A 26,378-nucleotide genomic window follows, 5' to 3' on the forward strand; every position below is an offset into this window, starting at 1 on the left:
TCAACTCCTAACAGAAGGTGATCAAAGACTGCAGTGTGGAATGCATACTAAGCTTTGATTAACTTTCTACGGGAGGCAGATTACATAACAAAATCATGGGTTCAGAGGAGGACATAAAATCTGGCATTGTGTATGTACACCTCTAGCCCTGAGCTCAGACCCCCCAGGATCACAGACCTCCATCACAAAGCACTGAGCTTATGCCAAACACATCTGCTGTCATAACACATCCCATACACTCTCCATATACGCACACCATCAGTGACAGAAACACATATTCATACAGTACTTCATCACTCACAGTTCCAGAAATGTCACATAGACACACAAGCAGACTTCTTAAACATATACAGAGCCCTGGTCTGAGCTGCTGTAATGAATGGCGTGTAATGAAACTATATGTGTGAAGCTGCCACCAGGTCTGAGCACTGCAAACCAATCTACTTTTACGGCTCTGCTCCTTGCCATGGAAAAGCAATAAGACCACTGAGCTGATGTCAAGAGGGGAGAATGATGAGAGGGAGCTCTGTGTCCTTTTTGTGCCCTGTTGGAAGTGCAGACAGCTTAATGTAAATTTTTTTTAAAAAGCTTGGGGATAGAGTGGAGGACATATAGGCATGATGTACCCTTCTACTCAATGTGTGTGGTATTTGGAAAGCTGACTATTTTTTTCATTTCATTTCAACGGTCAGCTCTCCAGCTAACAAACAAGACAACAAGTGACGTGACATGTGGCCAAGTATGGTGACCCATACTCGGAATTAGTGCTCTGCATTTATCCCATCCAAAGTGCACACACACAGCAGTGAACACACACACACCGTGAACACACACCCGGAGCAGTGGGCAGCCATTTATGCTGCGGCGCCCGGGGAGCAGTTGGGGGTTCGGTGCCTTGCTCAAGGGCACCTCAGTCGTGGTATTGAAGGTGGGAGAGAGCGCTGTACCTACTCCCCCCACCTACAATCCCTGCCGGTACGAGACTCGAACCCGCAACCTTTGGGTTACGAGTCCAACTCTCTAAACATTAGGCCACGAAATTACCCCACGATTTACTCACCCTCTAGACATCCTAGGTGTATATGCCTGTCTTCTTTCAGACGAATACAACCGGAGTTATATTAAAAAATGTTCTGGCTCTTCCAAGCTTTATAATGGCAGTGAATGGGTGTCAAGATTTTGAAGCCCAAAAAGTGGGGCCATCCATCATAAAAAGTGCTCCACACGGCTCCAGGGGGTGAATAAAGGCCTTCTGAAGTGAAGTGATGCATTTGTGTAAGAAAAATATCCATATTTAAAACTTTATAAACGGTAATCTCTAGCGTACTTGCATTCTTGCATTCACAAGAGAGTGGGTCGATGATGTAGTCGTAGCATAAGTTCCTGTGAGAAGTAATGAACGTGGAAGCACAGAAGAGAGAGCAAATCAAAACACCGGTCACGAATTAGAAGTACAAAACTAGGATTTGTAAAGAGAAAAATGTTGGAGGACTTCGATATAAGCCAAGAGGAGACTGGTTTTCCTTTGCTGTAAACAAAAGTTGGTTCTCGCGAGACTAGCATATTCTCAGAGGAGCTTAAGCTACGCCTATGTCCTACATTCAGATTTTCCAAGATCTCTAAATCAAAATTCAAAGACTTCAATATGAACTCAAATATTTAAAAAATATATATATTATTTTTATTGTTGTTGTTATTATTATTATTATTATTATCCCAAAGTCATATATATATATATATATATATATGAAGATTTTGATATAATATGAATATTGTTCATCAAAATCTTCAGAAGATCAAATGTGACCCTGGACCACAAAACCTGTAATAAGTAGCACAGGTATATTTGTAGCAATAGCCAAAAATACATTGATTGTGTCAAAATGATCGATTTTGTCTTTTATGCCAAAAATCATTAGGATATTAAGTAAAGATCATGTTCCATGAAGATATTTTGTAAATTTCCTACCGTAACTATATCAAAAATGTATTATCATAAGTAATATGCATTGCTAAGGACTTCATTTGGACAACTTTAAAGGTGATTTTCTCAATATTTAGATTTTTTTTGCACCCTCAGATTCCAGATTTTCAAATAGTTGTATCTCGGCCAAATATTGTCCTATCCTAACAAACCATACATTAATGGAAAGCTGATTAATTCTGCTTTCAGATGATGTATTGATTGTATGTATGAATATTTCAAAAAATTGACCCTTATGACTGGTTTTGTGGTCCATGGTCACAAATAATAATAATCAGTACTAGTAGTAATAGTGTTTTGGTTACTAATAATAAAAATATTTATGAAAGAGTAACCTCTGAGCAAAATATTAAAGAAAATAAATTAAGGGGAGAAATATCATGAACGATATCAGAAACACACCTGTTCCTGACACTGGCTGTGAAACCCAAGAGCTGCCAGCGCTGTTTTATGGGCATAAAGGGTCAAGTGAAGTCAAAGGTCAAAAGACCAGGGTTTTAAAATAGTTCAGGAGTTTGTGGTCTCAGTCACGACGTGACCTCAGGTGGAAACACCAAATATAGCATCACAATTAGCAAAGGTCACACTGAAAACTGAGATAATGTCTTCAAATCATGAAAACATTTTTACTGAGAGAGTCACAGACTTTCATCTTCTGATCAGTTCAGTGCTGTGAGTCATAGGGTTGACATGCCTCGGCACACTTTAACAGTGGATGGAAAGAATAATATATTTCTTCAAAAGAATATATCAGCCACAGCGTATCTGTTGCAGAGTTAGTTATATTTGCTATGGGAGAGCTGCTAACATAAGCATTGAAAGATGTTTTGCACAGACAGTTTTTTCCCATAACTAAAAAAAAAAAAAAAGATTCATCAGTCTATGGAAAGAGAGAGAGAAATAGAGAGTAGGGAGAAGGCAGAGGGCAGTGAGGCATCTGAAGCCATTCAGGAAAAAAGGTTACAAATCACTTAGGGGCACAATATCACTGCTCTGGTTTTATAGGACAGAGGAAAAGGGGGTAACATGTGGCATCTTTTAAGCTGTGCACACCCAAATCTCAGGCCTGCCCTGCTCCCCTTCAGTAAATCTTAGCAAGAGAGAGGTGGGAGCAGGCAATGTTGTCTCTCTTTTAATTCATTTCCTATTAACTCCCAGCATGCTCGCTGTTTATGTTCCACTGGCATTTAGGGAGGGTCAGACCAGCTCTGCCAACACAGCAGCGGCTCCCAGCCATGTGAAATGCCATGAGAATGACATGGTTTGATGAGGCTGATGAACACATATAACTGATCGTATTAGAATATCTAGCATACGTGTCCATGTAACATTTCACAGAAAAATTACATAAAATATTTTACAAATATGGACCATTGTTTGAAAGACATTGCTACTACTTTTACTCATCAAAGATGCATTAAGTTGATCAAAAGTGACTTTTAATGTTACAAAAGATTTATATTTTAAATAAAAGCTGTTCTTTTGAACTTTCTATTCATCAAAAAATCTTGAAAAAAAGTATCATGGTTTTGACAAAAATATTACACAGAAAAAAACATTTCAACATTGATATTAATAAGAAATATTTCTTGAGCAGCAAATCGGCATATTAGAATGATTTCTGAAGGAAAATCCATCTTTGCCATCAAGAAACAAATTTCATTTGAAAATTACAGTTATTTAAAATTTTAATAATATTTCACAATATCACAGTTTTACTGTATCATAAAATAAATAGTTACTGTATTTTAAAATTTCAAATAAAAGCAGCCTTGTTGTGCTTCTTTTAAAAAACATCTAAAAAAATCGAGTAGTGTCACAATAATCATGTCATAATACAAAACCTCTTATTGGCTCTAAAATCAAGAGGTTTCTAAATAAATAAATTTAAAAAATTATTATTATTTGTTTATATGATTTTCCCTCTCTCTGCCAATAAGAAACTATTCTTGGATCTCTGGAAATATTCTTATAAAATATAAAACATTAAAAACACAAAGTCTGGTCAGAAACTAAGCCTCTAATGCCATTTCCACCATGAGGAGGAAGAGATAGAGCAGGGATCGGTCTCCTGAAGGAAACAGACAGCTGCTAAGACGAGTGTGAGCATAGACTGAGAGCTGCAGGGGCGGAGCAGCTGCTTAGAACACACACACACACACACACACATGAAACACAATGTCCTGAAGAACTGCCAGTCATGTGCTCAAACTGCATACTAACCAGATGAGTTGAGCCAAAGGGGCCAAATCTGTAATCTGTAATCTGAAGAAGTGCGCCCTCCTGGAAAATACTGGCAAAAAAACAAAAACTTTGTCTGTTGTCTAGTACGTGAAGGGTAATCAGATTTCACCACAACCATGGTAGTGCATCAAAAACATGGTATTACTACAGTGCCATGTTCAAAAAATTATTGTAAATAATAATTCCCATCCACCAAATCCTGCCCTTTGACCCTTACAGCCCCTCAGGTCGGCCAGTATCCATGCCACTGTCACACTCTGCACTGGTCATCCATCATGAACCTGACCCCATACAAAATACACTTCAAAGTGCTGGATGGGACCTTTATTGAAATTTCCCTGTGGGGTAAAACTCAGCCAGACACATATTCACACCATTAATCAATGTCCAGACTCCTGCAGAAGCAATAATCAGCTGTGACAGTGAGGCAATGCTTGTTCCCACTGAGTACAACTCTGCTGATGCCTGTAAAATTGACATCAACACAGTTTTTACAGATTATTATGTTTATTTTAGTCAGTTGAATTTCACCAGATTTAAAGCAGTCCCTCACCTTTTCATACAGTGGTTTTGCTGTTTCCTAACCAGGCGTCAACTGACAAGATTTTAACGTGCAGTTCGCCTGTACACACTGAAAAGCTGCGTGACAAGAACCATTAGTCACAATACACTAGTGATGGCCACGTTCGAAACGCTGATTAGTGAAGCGTCGACACCTTTATGAATCACCTGTCTCTAATCAGTGATTCAGAGCACATATCAAACTGATGTTTTTCGTAATTTCAGCAAACAATGCTTCTTTACATACAATTACAAAACATATAAATATTTAATGGAATTATTTATCAAAGATTACACTGTATATATTACAATTAAATGAAAACACTTGCAATTGTTTTTAAGAATATGTCATTTTTATGCTGTACATTTACAGTCTTTAACCAGCAGAGGTCCTCAGCGTGCAAACTTCCAAGCACTTTGAATCATTTTGCGAATTTGTTTAACTGATTCAAAGTTTTGAAAAGCCTCTTTTTGCTCCCATCACTGCACAGCTAAACCTAAACAGATCTTAGAGACCATTTGGTGTCAACGGTTTGTGGATGAGTTCTCTTATTTCACACTTTTTTTCACTCACCCTAAAGAGCCACATGACACATGAGATATTAAACGCTGACCATGAATTAAGAATTCGTTCCCATGACTTATTAATTTATGGCCAAATTTTGGAAGCAGTCGTGGCCTAATAGTTAGAAAGTAGGACTTGTTGTAACCCAAAGGTCGCGGTCATTTTTTCCAAGTTAGTACAACATTGCCATGATTTAATTAAAATGAGCAAACAAATTAATAATAAGAACAGATTCTTTGGCCATGAATATCTTGGATATCTTGGAATATCTTGGATGTGCAGGGCTTCATACATGACTTCCATGATGCCTCTCCAAACAACATGCTTTTTACAGTTTCCATAGTGGAATCTGTCAAAATATCCAATGTTTCTCAACTTCCAACTTCAGTCCTCATCCATGTTTGATGTTTAATAAACATGAGTATATTGAATATACATGAAGAGCAGTACTGCATTCCAAGGAGATTTCCGTGTGGGCGGGGCTACCCTGTGTGACTACTGTCAAATATTACATCACCTAATTAATATTCATGAGCAAGGCTAATGATATTTATTATGAATTCCTTTAACTTTTCAGATCCTGCAGCCCTGATCTAAGACAACTCTGAGTGCATTTTCATCATGCCTTACAGATCATTAGCTTTTGGTGTCTTTGATTAACTGAGCCTAATTAAAACTAACACAGTGAGAGGTAAAAGTTATGACACTAATGGCAGGGTTTATTAAAGCCTTTGTTCTGTATGGCTGGGCTAAATGAACTATGGAAATCAATTCCATATGTCTGTTTCTCCAGTAGTGACAGCGAGGATAGAGACACATACTTTTGTCTTACCTTGCACAAAAGCCCAGAGAGCAGCTCCTAAAAAGCTGCAGAGATCCAGGACGGATGGAGACTTTACACATCCCCAGAGTCCCACAGCAGCATCCACCTCCGCTCACACACACCCCTGCAGGCATACACACACATACACAGAGTTAGGTGAAGTTCTGAAGCATGCAAAACGCATTCACCAGAGGAAAGCTGAGAAAAAAAAAATCACAATTACTATTAAAAAGTTCTGTACATCTAGTAAGAACAATAATAAAGTAGTATAAGAGAACAACTAGAGAGCCTCTACCATCTGTTCATCTCTACAGGCGATACGACTGAGTTCAAGTATGCATTCTGTATGTCACACACCTGCTATGGAGTATTAGTTGCAGGGTGTCAAGGTGAAAAGTCTGCTATTATGTTACCGTGAAAGCATGATAATTTCATGGCTTTCTGAGGGGCCAGTAGTTTTTCTTTCTTGTCTTTGGCCATCAGACAGTGAGTTTGCATGGGTCTCAGTTGACATTAAGTAAGAAGAAATCACATTTTGTCAGGTACAGTGTAATCTGTGAAAGTTTCAAGTTGCTCAAACTGAAATATCTGCTCAGTAAGTTATATCTGAGAGGTGTGGAAGAACACACTGCCCCCCACTGGATACCAACCAACATTACCTCAGTGTGAGAAACCATAATAAACAAATATAACATTTAACAGCCACTTTGACTCAGTACTTTTTAGATATCCTGAATTTGGAAGAAATGAGTTTCAGTGTGCGTGTATCATATATGACAAACATCTAAGCATAAAGTGTTTCTGCTCTGCCATGTCCATAGGTATATGAATGAAACAAAGTATTTTTTAAGTGTCCAAAATCTGAAAGACTATGGTACACTACAGTTCAAAAGACTGGGGCCAGTAAGATTTATTTTGTTGTTGTTGTTGTTGTTGTTGCTGTTTTTGAAAGAAATCAGTAATTTTATTCTTGAAGTATGCATTAAATCGACCAAAAGTGACAGTAAAGACATTTATTATGTTAAAAAATCTATTATAAATAAATGATGTTCTTTTAAACCTTATATTCAAAGAATCCTGGGGAAAAAAGTATCACGGTTTCCAAAAAAAAAACTGTTTTCAGCATTGATACAAATAAATAATGTTTCTTGAGCAGCAAATCAGCATATTCGAATGATTTCTGAAAGATCATGTGACACTGAAGACAGGAGTAATGATGCTGAAAATTCAGCTTTGATCACAGGAATAAATTACATTTTAAAATATATTAAAAAAACAGTTATTTTAAATTGAAATAATATTTCACAATATATGGCTTGATTAAATAAATGCAGCCTTGGTAAAACTTCTTTCAAAAAAATGTAGAAAAATTTTCCTGACCCCAAACTTTTGAATGGTATACCATACCATACCATATCCATATAGTAGCACACTCATGTACAAAATAAATAAAAACCAGTTACAACAGCAATACCTGCTCATAATTGCAAATAGGGATATGAGATATCACCACTGGGTTTACCTATAGTCCTCTATGGTTGAATCTGCAGGGACTGTCCTCTCTCTCTACCCTTATACACTTAGGTTGGAATGCTAGTTACTGTTTACTCTGGTTTTAATAAAACCAATGAAGAATGAAGTGGAGATTAGAGAGGAATGTGTCTGTGGTTATCTCTTTTCAGTTATCAACAGTCTCATCAAGTATTTGCTACCCCTTCTAAAGTGGGTCACATCTACATGGGCTGCCAGCCATGCACAAACACAACTAACGCACACATTCAACTGCATGACACACGTGGAGAGGAGAGGGGAAACAGCGGTTCACACATGCCTGAGCCGGTCTGCTTCACAGAAAGGGGGAGCGACTGGGAAAATAAAGGGGGTGAATGGAGGTCTAAGAGAGTTAAGCAAAACACACACAACATTAGTGTGGAAACTATTTTTAAACTGCAGCTTTCCAAGTTACACAAAAGTTGTTAGCTACAGTACAAGCTACTAATAAAAGTAGCTAACTATACTGAAGCTACTGAAGGGATAATAAGAAACATGGGTCGCGGAAGCCTGGGCCCGGGTTACTTTTGAGGTCTGGTACAAATATGACATGGGCTACAAAAAAAAAAAAAAACCTAGGCTATATAGGCTCATATGTATGCACGTTTAATCATTAAAAGATCGCGATCTCGATGAAAACACACGTGATCCTATTCCTAAATGACGGTGATTCCGCTATGTCTATTAAACCTTTGAAAACACAATCACATCGGAATATTTAAACCTGCTTTCGCGCAGCCGCTGATCCAGAGAGAGCAGCGCAGCGCTCATCATGTAGCCTAAGCTTTATGTTTGAAACAGTCTACACAAACAGTCTACTTACACAGTAGGCTACATTTCTAAGTTGCAAACATTAAATAATAATGAAAGTATTTGGAGAAAAGTTTTTAACCCGGATATATACTCTGATGTTGCGGCAGCCGCGATCAAAACGAGTAATTAACCTTTGGAACTAATGATACGCTTAAAGGGGTCATATGATGCGATTTAATTTTTTCCTTTCTCTTTAGAGGGTTACAAGCTCTTGGTGCATAAAGAAGATCTGTAAAGTTGCAAAGACTAAAGTCTCAAATCCAAAGAGATATTCTTTATAAAAGTTAAGAGTTAGCCACACCTACCTATTTTAGACATTTATAAATAGACTCATTTATAACATTAAATAAAACATTTTGTCAGAAACTCAAATTACATATTTTGTTTGGTTGTCTAATGTTTGTTTTCAGAATCGTGGGAGAATCATAGCATAAAAATATATAGGCTAACATATCAGACATCTAACTAATACCATTAGTACGGTTTATAGCCTGTTCCGCAACCAAACATTTTTTCCATTTCCAACCATTTTTGATCAATTTATTGCATCCTTGCTAAATAAAAGTACTTTTTTTTTTCAATGAGACTTTTGAAAGCAGTCTAACTTCTGTCATGCTCCTGAAAATTTGGTAGTATGGATTCTCAATGGACTCTTAAATAACTTTCATTCTGACTCATATGCTCCTGCTCTCCCTTATCAACCACACAGAAACATAAACACATTGTGCAGTAATTAATCACTGAGCCACTGTCTGCAAACTTATAGAATGTGGCCCATTGATTCTGCCATGACCTCAACTGGCCTGTCGGAGATAAACGTATGCCTGTTAATTGGACCAGCTCTTTGGTGTCAAGTTGCTCTACTATCGTTCAAGCAGAGTCATTTCCATCTAAAAAAACAAGCTCTAGTTCTTGACAATAAAAGTGCAGATTACTTCCTGAACTGATACAAGATACAGAGGATGTGACAGCAGAATATCTGTCTGACTGGCAGGAGACAACAAAGTTCAGACTCTCATAAGAGCTGTGGTGCAATGGTGACAGTTGTGCCATGGTGCTTAATCCTTGTGAAAATGTGCACATATCTTAAAAGTATATTTTCAAAAATATACTGTACTTGCAGATAATACAATATTTAATAAAACGACACTTACAGTAAGTGTACTCAAAGAGAGACACCTTCATGTTTCTTAATTTTAAAGTGCACTTTCTAATGTCAGATTAAAAGTACATTTTAAATCACTGTTTAATAATCTTTTGTTATGCTTTAAAGAAGTACATTTATTTTGATGAGTTAAAGATAATATATTTTAGATGTATTAAAGTGCAACTTTATAACATTACAAATGCACAATTACATATATATTTAAATATATGACATACAAGTTTCAAAAGAAATTACATCAGTTTACCATAAATGCTTGTCAGTATTCAGCAGTACACTTTGACCATATTTCAAAGACAATAGAAGTAATGAAATTACATATAAAGACGTCCTTAAGTCTGACTTAAGCGGGTCAAAAAAGCTCTCATAAGTTCAATTAATTGCAATTAAAATAAATTCAAGCTAAAATAGATTTTCATTTCAATTAACATACAATTAAGTGTCAGAAAACATTACATCCAGTTTACACATAATACAGTGTATTCTTTTAAAGTATATTATTTCTGTAACAAGTACTCTAATAAAGTATGCTAAAGTGTTTTCATCTTTTCAATAAAGCTGTCAAACTCCAACAAGGATAAAAACATAAAAGTAAAACAACTTGTGCGCTAAATTCCAACTAATCTGACGCCATATAATTTATTATATATTTTCCTATGCAAGGAAAAAATGAAATCTAAAATATTATTCACTAAAAATCTTGCCTTCTGCCCTAGTTATTCTAGCATTCAAGATACAGATCTCCCTTTTCTTCTGTACTGAATATGAGTGTGCTACACTTCCTGCTATATGCAAATACTGTTAACGTATTGCAAATGCACCAGGAGTGCTAGGGCAGATGGTACATTTGAATTGTGGCTTTTTGTCCTTTTTGGAGCTTGACAGCCACTGGTCGCGATCCTTTTTCATTATATGTAAAAGAGTGGAAATTCCGCTGCTTTAATGAACCCCTTGTGAGAGCAAAGAAAATATGTGTTTCACTATGAGGTCTGTGAATGATGATAATTTTCATTTGTGGGTGAACTATGCTCTTTACATCTCCCCATTAACCTTACAGTGTCTGCCTGTTCCTCACCTGCTCCCGTAGGCAAATGTACTGTTAGATGAGGTAAATGTGTATCTGACCCATTCTGGGCTCAGCGAGAAAGAGAGAGAGCCTGCAGGGTGACAGATGGCGAGGGCCAAGCATCAGGGACTTGAGGACGGAACGGCATCAATCCACTTCACTCCTCCACCGCCACCTCCTTTATGACCCCTTCATCCCTCCTTCCAGATGAGGACACAGCTCCATCTCTCCCATCATTTTCCCATCCTTGAGAACCATGCGTAAGGATACACAGCAGGACAATACAACCCCAGCCGTGCACCACAACACAGACACTGACTGACTCACTTTGACCTCTTAATTTCTGGCCTGGGAGCTATGAGGGGTTATGGGGCACCTCCACATGGAGAGAAGCGGCCTGGGGTCACAGACTGACCTCAATTAATGCTAATCTGAGGATTATGAACCGTAATGGGTCCAGACTGCCACTAGTTAAAAAACGTTCAATTCTTGAGTCTTTAGTTATTGGTTAAAAAAGAGAATATAATACCATTCAAAGGAGCTCATCAGGGCTGCATTTGTTTAACCAAACATCCAGTAAAAACAGTATTTTTGTGAAATACTTCTGAAATTTAAAATAGCTTTTTTCCTACTAGAATATATTTTTAATGTGATGCAAAGCTGCATTTTCAGCATCATTACTCCAGTCTTCAGTGTCACATGACCCTTCATCATTCTAATATGCTGATTTGCTGCTCAAGAAACTGTTGTGCTTCTTAATATTTCTGTAGATTCATGTTTTTTTTTTTTTTATTCCAATTTATTTTATCCTTGCTGAATGAGAGATTAACGTCTTGTGAAATTATTAGAATCCTTAAAAAAAAACTTGAGTGTAGAACAGAGTAGAATATAGGAACATATGACACAGTAATTCCAAAAGATAAATCAATAATTTATTAACTATTAGATATTATTAAATGAATGCAAAAGAATGCAAAACAAGCATTTTAAGACATGTGGCTGGAAAATGATTTCAGGTATGAGGAAAAACTGGACTGTGGATTTGTGCTGTTTTTTTATTTCTGTCATGGAGAATCGGATTACTGTCCAACCCATACTGCTTCTGAGCTTTGGGATGGCATTAAGAGTTTTAATTTTCATAAAACTAACAACTGAGCCACATTTGCTGACCTCTGACTGCAGCCTTGCAATTTGGTTCAGGGACAGGATGCTCTCATGGGCTTAAAAGTGTCTGAACCCATTCTAATTCACCTGCTTTGCCTCCTGTCTGTATCCTCCTATTGTCACGTGTATATTTAGTTCTGTTTATTTTGTTCTAGTTAGTACCTCCGCACCTGTTCTGTTTCTCCCTGATTGCGTTCTACCTAGTATTTAAGCCCTGTGTTCTCCTCGGTTCCTTGGTCTGGTATTGTCTTTTGTGAATTATTTGCTGTTGGATTATTGTTGTTCCCTTTTCCTGTGGATTTATTAAAAGGAATTCTCCATCCTACTCTTTTATCGTGCTTGTTGTATATTGTTGTGACAATCCCGTGACAGAATACCAGACCCCCTATACGAGTAGATTATTGTGGCGTTTTTCTTTTTCTTTTTTGTTTTGTTTTGTTCCACTGGCTCCACCAGGCTACCTCATCCCTCCGGCTCCGCCTTGGTCAGTCGTCGACCTTCCTCCGCTACAGGACTTCACTCCTCCGGCTTTGCCTCGTCCCTCCGTCCCACTGGCTCCATCAGGATCCTCCCTCCCTCCGGCTCCACCTTGGTCCTCTGTCCTCTATATTCTCTGCTCCACCATGGCCCTCCAGATCCTTGGCATCAGCCTGGCTCTGCAGCTCTCCGTCTCTGCCGTCGGCTCCACCTCCACTGGCTCGGTCTCTGTCAGTCGGCCCCACCTCCACCATGGCTCCTCCCAATGTCGACTCCACTGTGGGCCACCGTCCTGGCTGTGGTCTGGGTCTTCGCCTGGCACCTCCTGCTCCTGGCTCCTCCTATTCTCCCATTTGCCTGCCCCTCGTCCTCCTCCTGAACCCCCACCCTCCTTCCTCAGTAGGATGCACCTTTCGGGAGGGGGGAGTAATGTCACATGTATATTTAGTTCTGTTTCTTTTGTTCTAGTTTTCCCTCCACTAGTTTGTTTCCTTGGTTGTTAATTAGCTCCACACCTGTTCTGTTTCTCCCTGATTGCTTTCTACCTAGTATTTAAGCCCTGTGTTCTCCTCTGTTTCTTGGTCTGGTATTATCTTTTGTGGATTAATTGCTGTTGGATTATTGTTGTTCCCTTTCCCTGTGGATTTATTCAAAGGAATTCTCCGTCCTATTTTTTCGTCGTGCATGTTGTATACTGTTGTGACAATCCCGTGACACCTATTCTCTAATCAAGACCTCTTCTCAAAGTCCTTTCATAAGAAACTTCTTCCAAACCCTTCTTCAGGCACCCAAGTTTTAGTCCTGGCTAATGGTCCTCTCTCTCCCCGACAATGCTTCCTGTCATACTCTGTACTATCCTGTCCTGCATTAAATTGATCAGCAGCAAGAGTAAAGACATTTATAAGATTACAAAATTCTTACTTTCTATTCATCAACGACTCCTGAAAAAATATATCAGTTCCCACTAAAATATTAAGCAGAACAATGATTTTCAAATTTGATTATTAGAAATGTTTCAGCAAATCAGCATATTAGAATGATTTCTGAAGGATCATGTGACACTGAAGATTGGAGTAATGATGCTGAAAATTCAGCTTTGCATCACATGAATAAATTACATTTTAAAATATATTAAAATTTAAAACGGTTATATTAAAATTGTAATAATATGTCCACAATATTACTGTATTTTAGATCAAAATAAATGCAGCTTTGGGCATAAGAGATTTCTTTCAAAAACATAAAACGTTTGAAAGGTACTGTAATTAATACAATATTGGTTGTTGTTTTTATTATTTTATTAATTATTCTATTAAAGCTTTTTAATGGGTAAAAAAAATACACTTCTTGTTTTTTTACTCAAAAAACCCAGAAACACTCAGATGCATTCACAGACTGACAATTCTCATCTGAAACTCTGGATTATGAGAGCAGAAAGCGGTACTATTTTCTACAGACATACTTTAGATTGTTAGTAACCGAACAGCCCACTGCAGTTGATTAATGCCGTTAATCTCCATGGCTGTGTCATTAGGCGGCTGTAATGGGTCTAACAGCAGAGCAGTGGTGTCAAAGTCACGCAGCGTCTTCAATCATCTCAGAGACGACTCAAGGACACACAAGAGCTCAGCTCTGATGTGAGTGATGAGCATCGCTCAAGTGAACATCTGCCATTTCTGTGTTTAAGACACTTACAAACCTCTAATATGACTCTCAGTGTCAAGATCCTGACAACTTCAAACACCTTTTCTCACTGCTGTAAATCTCACTGCAGTTATACTTGAGTTCCTAAGGGACTGGGTGTAGTAGTGTGACCATGGAGGCGTTCCCCGTACCTCTCTCTATCTTTTCATTTTCAACATGATCACTGCTGAGACACCTCACATTAAGTCCCAAGACAGCTACAATTTAAGCATGAAGGACACATCTGCCTGAGAGAGAGTTACATAACAGTCTTATAACACCAACCAAGAGATTCTCATCTCTCAGTTCTGCTAATTCAGGACTATTTGTAGTCTCAAAACAACTAGAATAAAAATATCTAAGTAATTCATAATGCAATTGTAGCCCTATATCCTGCTTGATAAGTACAAGCAGTAAATCTCTGATTTCCTATATTTTCTGTCTAGCATTTTTTCCAGGAATGTAAAAGCAGCTTTGTTGTCTTAATGCTCCGCTGTCTGTCCTAGTTTCCACTGTGTTCAATGTGCAAGCACACATACATAAAAGATGATTTGCTGCTTCAATTTTCTTACTTTTTTCAATTCGATTTGGTGGCAGACAACACTCGAGCTAGAACAATCCCACACAGGATACAGTTCAGCATTCTCCCTGTGAGAGAACAATGTGTTTTTAGAGACTCTGTGAAAGGACGGTACAGATCAAATATGTAACAGCAAGAAAAAAAACACTAAGTGATTATGTTTTATGCATCTTTAAGTGCTGACTTTCACAAACAGCATGAGCCAAATACACACAAGACAAATATTTACACCAGATAACATGTCACAAGAGAACAGAAAACAGAACAGGACCAATTATCACTATTAAATAGTTATTAGCATGCATATTACTAGCATATTGGCTGTTTATTAGTACTAGTACTAGTATTAGTACTAGGCACATATTAATGCCTTATTCTGCATGACCATATTTTAGATTGCTTAACCCTACCCCATACCTAAATTTAACAACTACCTTACTAACCATTAATAAGCAGCAAATTACACGTTTATTGAGGCAAAAATAGTAGTTAATAGTTAGTCCATAGTGAGAATTGGACCTTAAAATAAAGTGTGACCAATATGACTAATAAAAAGTGTTGACAATATACTACATTGTCAAATATTACATAATATTGACATACTATAGAGTATAGAATATGTTTATGTTTTATTAGTACAGCGTCCAAAATTGAGATACTATTACACTTTTAATCAATATTTTGAATTAGTTTCTATGTTTTCCATTTTTATTTTAATTTGTTTAAATTATAGTAATTTTTTTGTGAGTTTTGATTGTTTTAGTTTTGTTTGTTTTTAAATATGTCTATATATTTTTTATACATTTTTATTTCAGTTTTACTTTTAATTATTTTAGTAGTTAAAGATAAACTAAATGAAAGTTAAACTAGATGAAAATGAGAAATGTTGCCTTGGCAAGTTTTTATATTTTATTTATTAAGTTGACGTTTATTTTAAGTAACGAAAATGTTTTTGTTTAGTTTTAGTTAATAAAAAAATTCACATTTAATAGTACTCAAGACCTAAAAAGTAGTTTGAGAACATAAAGAAATCAAGAAAACAGACTTTTCTCATTAAAGTATCTTTGATGCACGAACCCTGCAAAAGCAACATGTTTAATCAATACAAGTGTCTTGACAATGTAAGGCTCTAAGACTCACAGATGCTGTTATTTCTTTGAAATATAATAGCTTAAGAATATAAATACTCAGTACAAATTCCTATAAATAGTACTTGTAGATTTACTCAGCACCTGTCTTCAGGTTCTAAAATAGTAGTAAAAATAGCAGTTCAGCCTCAGACGACCAGAGGGAAGACAACTGAGAACGAGAGACTAGAACTTCAGCGGAAAAGATCAGTGGTAAAATTGATAATAAGGACCAAGCAATTCCATTGTAAGAATGTTTATATTGACAGCTCTAAAGGGTGGATTATGAGAGCATATCAAGTTTTATAGTAATTGTGTGGAGAAAAAAAAAAAAAGAGTACACAATTTAGGTAGATTTTTTTCCTCTAAGCTGCTCCAGAAATTCCTCAGTTAGCCTTCAACATCATTCTTGATGAGGGAAAAAAAAACTCAAAATGTTAAAAATAGAGAGAAAGAGAGAGCAGCTTCTTTTTAACATCTCTGCCTGTCGAACAAGCAAACAGGACCAAGGACCAACACAGATCTCAGATTGGATGTTTGTGCAGCCGTTCAATAGTTTGCTAGAATTTAAGAATTTGTTGTTGTTGGTCGAGTCACACAGAAACAATAGCGGGACAGATGAGGGAAGCCTATATGCAATACCGTATTTCAGTATTACAGTAAGTTCATACTCTATATGTAATGATGAAATATGTTTATTCATATTCTCGTTCTGGATCACCCCTGGTTTCCACTGAGATCACATCAGAGAGGGCATTGAGAGCAGGCATTAGCCAATGACTCAGTCCATACATCTGTTTTGACTTCTCATCTGGAGCAGAAAATGAGCAGCATTTGTCTGGGCACAAAGTAAAAGAACAGACAGGACAGCACTGCTGAACTGGGCTCAGAGTTGTTTGGGCTTTGTACAGTGGGTGTGTTATTCTAACTGTGCCTTCCAAAACTGAACAATCAGAGCCTTGTATAATCCACTTTCACTGTAATGAGTCTTCCAAGACTTCATAACCGCCCAACTGACTCCATTCACAGTATTAATGGACATTTGATTGGAGTGGCCACAATTTGGCAGCTTTGGCAGGCAAGTATCTTATAATTAGACATTTTATTTGAAATGCAGTCTGTCAGACCTCTTGCGTAGTGACCTTAGTCTTCATTTGAGTAACACATTCTAGATCTAAGTGCCTCTATAAGCCAAATAAGCATCACATCCTCCTATCAGAAAGCCAAACTGCACAACAGCCAAGACTGAAACAAGATTATAGTACATTACAGGGATTTTATCCCACAAACTCAATGGGGAGGGGAAAGATAAGATTTTTTTTAAATAACAGTAAAAGCAATAAATAACGCGTAACCTCAGTAAATCTTCGACTGTGTCCCTGTGGGTGTACTCCTGAAAAATGACTACCATTGGACCATGATGAAACAAACTGTGCAGACTATGTAGAAACACAGTGGAATCCAAACATTCAGTCAACACAAACACGAACAAAAGGCATAAACTGTATGAGTGCATGCTATTAACACTCATTTTTCAAATATGTTTGAGGTAATTGTGTTTTCATAAAAACATATATTTTTAACAAAAATATGCTGTGAATATTCTGCAAACAAAACATTGAAAACTAAATTATTTTTGGTCTGGTGAACAAAACTCTGACCAATAAGATATGTTATAAATTGAACAAAACCTCACATAATTCTCAATGTCATCAGATAATCAATAAATAACATGAATAATCAAATTAATAATAATAACGAATTTGACAACTACTATAAGTATATCCAATTGCCGAAAAATGTAAACTATATTATCATTCAGCTATATATTACAAGCTGGATACACATAGTACATCCTACTTTACCTGCATATATACTGTACATTCACATAAAGCAATATATATTATATAGAAAATCTCAGCTGTGTGATTGTTACAAAACTCTCCATATCCATATCCATATATTTTAATTTAAACATTTAAAATGTTTGTAAATTATATTGTTCATTATTACCTACCATTACCATGCCCATTTACTATTTTGAAATGTTTTGATTCAGTTTAATACATTTAGTTATTCTATTACTACTATCCTTCTGGTGGGGGGATCTTCTTAAAAACAAAATGACAGTCAAAATATGTTTTTAACTATAAAAATGCAGATTTTCTTAATAGAAGTAATGTTGTTGTAGTGCTCTGTGTGAGAGAGATCTAGAGTCCATATGGAGATCTGATGGGGTCTGACAGGACGCAATGCTTCATGCAATGAGACAGACCGGCCAGCCCCACAGCAGGATACTCTATAAATACCCCATCACTACCTCTTTCTCTTGTCCCCTCTCTCAAATTAGCTCATCAAACATGAAATGAAGGCAGATGCATTAATAAACAAAAGGGACTGTGCAAATTAAGCATAAATAAAGCCCAAAATCATTATTTAGATATTCTGCTCCGGACGGCCATGCGTGAGGAGAGGCTCTGGGGGGAGTTACGTAACTGACTCTAATCCTTTGTGCTATATGCAGCACAAAAACAGAAGAAGCGGCTTCACCATTAAAAGAGTCAAAACAACTTCTATCCGTCTCAAATTACTGCTTCTCGGAAACTGTGTTTATACATTGTGATTAATACAGATACAATGTTAATGGCTGGCAGCCTAATATTTTGATAGCCTAACAAAATTGCTTCAGTATTTTTCCCTCAAATTTGTACAGCTCTGACAAAAATTCAACATGATGTTCGGAGTCTTATTTTCCACATAAATCATAAAGAATCAGAAATACGCCTGAAACAGGATTAAAATGTCAAGCAAATGAGCTGATCTCAGTACTGTGATACTTAGATCCACATCCTGTTTGTACTTTGGGTCTGTAGGGAAATGCTGAGTCACCAAATAAACCGAAGTCCTCTCAAATCAATACTGACACACAACGTCAGTATTCTGCACTAATTTGGCAGCAGTACACATAGTGGCCTGTACAAGCCGGTGAACACAAACCACATTCCTGCTGGCTGGTCTCCCAGATGAGCTGTCCTGGTTTTGTTCACCTCTCCATGCTGCTGCCTCAATGACAAGCAATGTGATGCTCAATTAAACCCGACTCATTTTCTCATATTCTCCTCTGAGAGGTTCAGACAGGTTAAAGTTCACACATTCAGGATAGACTCCTGCTTTAGGCATCTGACCTACATGAAGAGAAGGTCATACTACACGACAAAGGTCAAACAAATTGTCGCTTTGGCTATGATTAGGTTCTAAAAACAAATTTTGCAGTGCATGCTGATAATGGTCATTTGCTAAATACATTTGACCTGAACAGTAGGCTTGGGTTTACTCACCCTCATGCTGTTCCAATCCCATGGGACTTTTGTTCATCTTCAAAACACAAATGAAGAAATTTTTATTGAAACCTGAGAGATTTTAGTCCAATACACTAAAACGTTGACACTTTGAAAAGTTCATCCTAAAAGAAATCCACATGAATATAATAGTTTATTCCAAGTCTTCTAAAAAACCATGATAGATTTATTTTATAAACAGATATTATCTCACCTTTTGTGGCTTTTTGTTTATTAGGCATCACTACCAAAGTGAGAAAGAAAAAGCCTCGCATTTATCTGCCCGATGTGATCATGACATTGATAAATAGTTGCGGTGCAACACTAAAGTTTTAGCTGAGCATTGAGAAAATTAAATGTCTCAAAATATTTATGCATGTTATCCATCTGTGCCTTTTTGTTAAGGTATACTCCTATTTCTTTCAATGTGGATCACAGAAAATCCATTACTGCTCTCTTAGGACAAATGATATGTGCACAACAGTCCCACAAAATGCTGTTGGATGTGAAATAAGGTTTAAAACTCTATTTACTACAATTGACTTACTCAGTTAATAGCTTACAGGAGCTATTTCAAAATAGTAGATAAATTATTACTTTTATTCAGCAAGGCCGTAAATTAATCACAAAAAAAAATATTAAACAACTGTTTTCAACATTGATAATGTTTCTTGAGCAGCAAATCAGCATATTAGAATGATTTCTGAAGTATCATGTGACACTGAAGACTGAAGTAATGATGCTGAAAATTCAGCTTTGACGTCACAGGATTAAATTACATTTTAAAATATATTAAAATAGAAAGCTGATGTTTTAAATTGTAATAATATTTCACAATATTACTGTTTTACTGTATTTTTATCAAATAAATGCAGCCTTGGTGAGAATAAATTTCAAAAGTAAATTTAAAAATCTTACTGACCCCAAATGTTGAATAGTAGTGCATGTTTTTTTAAATAATAAATAAAAAAAAGATTAATATGACACCCCAAACTAATTATAATTATTAGTTAATGATATTACTACACAATATGTTTTTTAGGGATTTGAGTACTAAATGAGAGACTGTTTGACTCAAACAAATACACACACATTACTGATTACTCCATTAACAAAGAAGCCACAGCGCCCAAACAGCATAAGGAAAAAAAAATCAATGATGCATTTAAAGAGTATTCAGTGGAAATCCATCTGCCCCCATCACGGCTTTATATGACAGCTCGTCTCAGCCATGAATGCTGTGATTCAGAAAGTCTCCTGGAAATGTCAGGGAAGTTTTTGGACAAGGTGGTTGTAGTGACATAAATCAGAGTTATGGGGTGGGAGGAGAGACACACACACACGCACATGAATTCTTTATATGGTGATGCTGTTGAAGTTCACTGGATTTTTCCAGATATGAGGAACTTAACTGTTCAGGAACCTTTACCTTTGGAAAATGGATCCTATGAACCACAATGCCCTGAATGTGCTATTTTTTAGGACTTAAGAGTTCAAAGAAGCATGGAAAGTTGTGTACAGAGTGCTGCAGTGATTAAGTATTTTTGTAGGTATTTTTATCAAATAAATGCAGCCTTGGTGAGAATAAATTTCAAAAGTAAATTTAAAAATCTTACTGACCCCAAATGTTGAATAGTAGTGCATGTTTTTTTAAATAATAAATAAAAAAAAGATTAATATGACACCCCAAACTAATTATAATTATTAGTTAATGATATTACTACACAATATGTTTTTTAGGGATTTGAGTACTAAATGAGAGACTGTTTGACTCAAACAAATACACACACATTACTGATTACTCCATTAACAAAGAAGCCACAGCGCCCAAACAGCATAAGGAAAAAAAAATCAATGATGCATTTAAAGAGTATTCAGTGGAAATCCATCTGCCCCCATCACGGCTTTATATGACAGCTCGTCTCAGCCATGAATGCTGTGATTCAGAAAGTCTCCTGGAAATGTCAGGGAAGTTTTTGGACAAGGTGGTTGTAGTGACATAAATCAGAGTTATGGGGTGGGAGGAGAGACACACACACACGCACATGAATTCTTTATATGGTGATGCTGTTGAAGTTCACTGGATTTTTCCAGATATGAGGAACTTAACTGTTCAGGAACCTTTACCTTTGGAAAATGGATCCTATGAACCACAATGCCCTGAATGTGCTATTTTTTAGGACTTAAGAGTTCAAAGAAGCATGGAAAGTTGTGTACAGAGTGCTGCAGTGATTAAGTATTTTTGTAGGCCAACCTGGAAGTTACCAATCCAAAGGCCAACCTTTCATTTAGCATTACCCCGGTTTCCTCGACAAAAAGCCAATAGGACTCTTCCTTTGACTTTTTGATAAACGCAGAAAATAAGCTCTGTGACCAACAAAAGTTTTATTCTTACACGTTTTGTTCATCATGATAATCTGAACACAATTTTATGAATTTTAAAGCATAAATGCAAACCACAGAAGCAAAAAACTAAATGTAGGCTTAAAGAACTACACCTCTTTCGCATGACTTCCATCACTAAGCGTCTGACAACTCTTTCGAACTCTATATAAAATCTACAAGGTGGAAATCTGAGTTAGAATAGCTTGCAAGAGCATGAGTATAAAAACAATGACTATAAGTAGATGAGTTTACCTGTTTGTTGTGATAACATGATTTTTTTGAACATGGTAAACATGAATTTTTGGAGGTTGTGTTAACCACAGACCTTATTTCAGGCATTTAACCAAAAACTCATTGTACAAAAAAGCAACTGACTTTGGGAGGATGAAGTTGGCAGTTAAAAAATTCTAGCTAATTTCTTTGTTTTAATGCAGCAATCTATTGCAAGCACAGAAACGCTGCCCAAAAATGAAAGTTTTGTCATCATTTACTCACCAACAATATTCATAGTGACAATGTCAGGTTTGTTAGAAAACTAAATTAGGAAATAAATTAGAGCAGAGGAGAAAAGCAGGGAAGGGAAAGAAGATGATCGGAGCTAATGCTTCTGTTAACCAGCCAAGCCATTATAAAAGGCCAAATTTTGGACGATTAATCAGTTTGGCCAATGAATTCATCAGTTTAGTTAGTAGTTGAGCAACAGTAGATAAATAGCATGCATATATGGATTTATTAAGTGATGGCAATTACAGAGTATGATACATGTTAATGTAAATGTACAGCCCCATCCAGATTCATACTATAATTCTACTTTTAAAAAAACGAGCAAATCAAGATTTTTGGGGAGTCAGGCTTTGTTTGTGTGGCAATTTAGTACTTACCCGGTAAAACATTATTTCTATACACAATGCCTCAGTGCAAGCTAATGGAATGTCAGAAAAATGTGTACTTAATTTAGTGAGCTCTCAGCATTCAGTTCTGCTTGTTACTCTTAAAAACTGCCATCCTACCAAAAGCTTGCTTCATTGGTCAACACATTCCAGGCTGAAAACTAGCCTGTTATGGATGCTACTGGCTCACCGTCATAATGGACAGCAATGAAACAGTATTGTGTCTGCTGGACCATCTCTTGACACTCTGACCTCATCCCATTACCTTCACGTACTTCACACATGCCTCTCAACATGGCAACAGTAGAGAGGTTAACAAGGCCATTGAGAGAGGTCAACAACCTCACTCCAGGCTTTTGGAGATTAAGTGTGAACACATGCCGTAGTTTCACGGTGCTCTACAAAGCTGTGACTTCCAGACTCATGTCTCTACGGTAGACGGCTAATAAATCTGTCTGATGGCCTGCATGTAGAATGAGGGTGTTTAAGGACACAAAATGAGAGCTGTTTATATTGCTGTGCTAGGCTGTGTAGATCGTAATCCCCTCACAAGACGGGGCAATCTAAGCCTACACGGCTCTTTAGACATGCCTGAGAGACTGCCGTCATGGTTCAACATGACTGGACTGAGCATAAGCCCTCTAGTTTACGCAGCCTGCTGTGCCAAAGACAGAGACGCATTATTTCAAACTATAGATCTGCAATCTTTTAACCTGAGGTTCTCATGCAGCCATCAATTATACAAGTGACAAATTCCACTAAAGATTGATTTCTGGATTATCTTACATAGCCGGTAAAAGCCTTCAGAGGGTACGTCAATATAGGATTTCATCAGCTCTATAATTGAATTGCTATATGCATGGCATTTATTTACGGCATCTCATGAACTTTATGCGAACTCCTATGTTCAGACCAGCCAATTTGCACATGGGTTTTTATGCAAAAAAGAGCCTTGGTAACACTTTAATTTAAGGACCAGTTCTCACTATTAACTATTAACTTATTAGCATGCATATTACTAGCATATTGGCTGTTTATTAGTACTTATAAAGCACATATTAATGCTTTATTCTGCATGACCATATTTTAGATCACTTGATCCTATCCCATACCTAAACTTAACAACTACCTTACTAACTATTAATAAATTAGGAGTTTATAGAGGGAAAAGTCATGGTTAATAGTTAGTTAATAGTGAGAATTGGTCCCCAAACTAAAGTGTGACAACAGCCTTTAATTGGATATTGCATAATTTTTATACTATTTTCAAAACAATTTATAATAATGCATAAAAACAAATAAATAAACAAAAAAAATAGAATAAATTATATTAAAATAAATATAGTAGAAAGTTTAAACTAATTTCTTAAATTTTTATTTTTATTCGTTTATTTATTTAAAATGTTTATAAATATGTTATAAATGTTTATTTTAAAATATGTTTCTATACTGAATATACTGAAATCACTTTTCATTTATTTTTAAACACATTAAAGAGAGAACATTATAGAGAACACAAAAATTAACGTCGCATTTCTGATTCACCCATCAAATCAGTTTTACTATCAACTCTATTAAACAGCAGTACTACAGAGACAGAAAAAACTATCTACAAAATACATGTGACTAACATAAATTTAATGTGACTACAATTGTGAATCAACTGCAACTACAAATGAGAACTAAAATGCTGACAATTACGTACATTAAAGTTTAAACCTCATCCCCTCCCTGTTGGATTGGTCTTGTGCGAGGTCTATAGACTGGATGTGGGTGGCCACACACATTAGAGGGTCAGTCTGTATAAATGGTGATGACAAACTGGTTAAAGCTTCAGTGCCTCTGAACATAAATCTGATTCTCCTAAAACAGACTGCAAACTTGGCATTCCCCTTCCATCTTCCACTCTTGAACTAATGTTTACACACCTAATTACAGATCAGAGGTTAAAATGCAGGCAAGGTCAGCAGTTGTAAAGCATGTTGTAAACTCTGGCTTGTTGCATGGTTTGCTTGTTTGCAGTCAGTGGGAGATGCACTGGACAAGCCAGCAGCACAGCAGAAAGAGGTGAGTGTCAGAGCGAGCCTCAGGCAGAGAGAGCGGCTTGTCTCCTATCATAACTCACATCATAGGACACACTGTGCAGTGGAAACAGTTGTGAGCCGAGGACCCCTGCGTTGCATCAGCTTGGAGACAGAGATGGAGAGAAAGTGCTGCATGCTTTACATATCTCGCAGGCCAAAGAGAATAAATCAGGGGACGTACAAAAAAAGACAGTGTTTTTATAATGTTTCTTTCTCAGTGTGGGGGTGTGCAGATTTGCAGAGCCCTTTGACAGGGCAGATTCCTGACTAATAGAAAGCAGGCCAAGCACGAGACGCTGAGCTAGTTCAGCGAGCGTTTCTCTGTAGAAGTGCACGATATATCGGTGGCCAAAATATTATTTTTTAATAACCGGGAACATTTATTATTATTGTGTTGAATGTTGATAATGAAATTACAGCCATTAATTTGTCTTTTTCACTAATAACAGCCATTAATTGAGTCTCATTCACTAATAATTCACATGCACACACAATTTTTATTTGCATAATTCACAACAAATGCATGCGCATGAATTTGTTCTTAACTTGTTCTGAAGTGAATGACTTTGGATTATTCTAAATGAGCAACCAAGTGCCTAAGGTTAGTAATTTGCATAAAACACAAACAAGCCATCTCCATATAAGGACTTTACACACAACCTTTCCTTTACATCCTTTTGTCACTCTCAGCAAACATACGCTGCGCTCTAAAGACTCGATCTCGCATGAGAGCACATGCAGTAAGATCATCGAGCAATGGAGAGTGTCTTCCTCAAAACCACTTCAAATACAACAAACACAGTGCATACTTCTAAACAGACTCTGATTACAGATCGCTAATTAACCATCTCATTAGCTATATATGATGAAATATATATGTAAACATTTTAATTTTCACAGTGTGTGTTTTTTATAATAGCCATTAAAACAGTTAAAACACAAAAAGAACACTTATCAGTTATTTTATCTGCCACAAAATGCTGCTGATTGTTTACATTATTACTCCTCTGCTACATTATTGTCCCTAAAACGGCATTGCATCCTTGGGGAGTGTGATATTTATCATCTATGAAAATATTGTAATCGTTGTTTTCACATAGAGTGAAATCTTGCCCCTGCGCTGCGCTGCGCTGCGCTGGGACGACTCGCGGGAGAGCTCGTGGGTGATTCCCGTTTACATCATGAAGCAGAGGTTCAAACTCCAGTCCGAACACCACTGGCCACAAGCTTTGGGCTCTGCTCTCACGGAGAATATTTACTTATATAGCATATTTTATTTTAGATGAAGTAGAAACAATGTTAAATTTATAAAGTTTTATTTTGAAATGTAAGTCAATAACAATTGGCTGGAGCCAGAGCCAATGGTGAAAGTCTTTGCGCGAGGAGACCCCGCCCCATTTTGGAGGTTCTGCCCACTTTTGGAGTTCACGCCCCATTTTGGAGATCTCCGGTCTGCAGTTATATCTACTTGCCTTTGTCGAGTATTCCTGGGAGTTCTGCAGGCTCGCCGTGGCTACGGCCCTCGATGACGCCACCATTAATTCTCTGTTCTGGCTCGGGGCCAACTACCATCGCCCCGTGGACCTCCCAGACACCACGGGACTGAGCTGGAGGGAAGGAATTATCCAGTGTCTGGAGAGCGTTCTGCCCCGAGCCAGAACCAGCCCGCCGTCCGCGGCCTACTCTAGTTCACCGGCCGTTAATATGGCAAGCCCAACGAACATTAATATGGCAAGCCCCCATGCGTTCATAAGGCCCCAGTGTCGGTTCCAGCCCAGTGCCTGCTCCTCGTAAGCGCCTTCCAGAGCTCGCTCCAGTGTCGGCTCCAGCCCCAGAGCTCGCTCCAGTGTCTGCTCCAGTCCCAAAACTCACTCCAGT

The 26,378-nt window shown here is 37.2% G+C and overlaps 1 protein-coding gene across 2 annotated transcripts in view; it reads right to left on the minus strand.

Moving 5' to 3' along the window:
* The window catches only part of LOC107708464 (leucine zipper putative tumor suppressor 2 homolog), a 63,394-nt gene that overhangs the window by 31,850 nt on the left and 5,166 nt on the right, over positions 1-26,378 (minus strand). The window contains exons 2-3 of one of the 2 annotated variants that reach the window (XM_016512709.1): positions 14,669-14,744; positions 6,187-6,301 (exon numbers count right to left, since the gene is read on the minus strand). The gene's annotated coding sequence lies outside the window, so the exon portion shown is untranslated. The remainder of the gene's footprint in view (positions 1-6,186; positions 6,302-14,668; positions 14,745-26,378) is intronic. The other variant, XM_016512710.1, reaches the window with a different exon arrangement.

This window comes from Sinocyclocheilus rhinocerous, unplaced genomic scaffold (genome assembly GCF_001515625.1).
Source record: "Sinocyclocheilus rhinocerous isolate Xijiao unplaced genomic scaffold, SAMN03320098_v1.1 scaffold295, whole genome shotgun sequence".
Taxonomy (NCBI): domain Eukaryota; kingdom Metazoa; phylum Chordata; class Actinopteri; order Cypriniformes; family Cyprinidae; genus Sinocyclocheilus; species Sinocyclocheilus rhinocerous.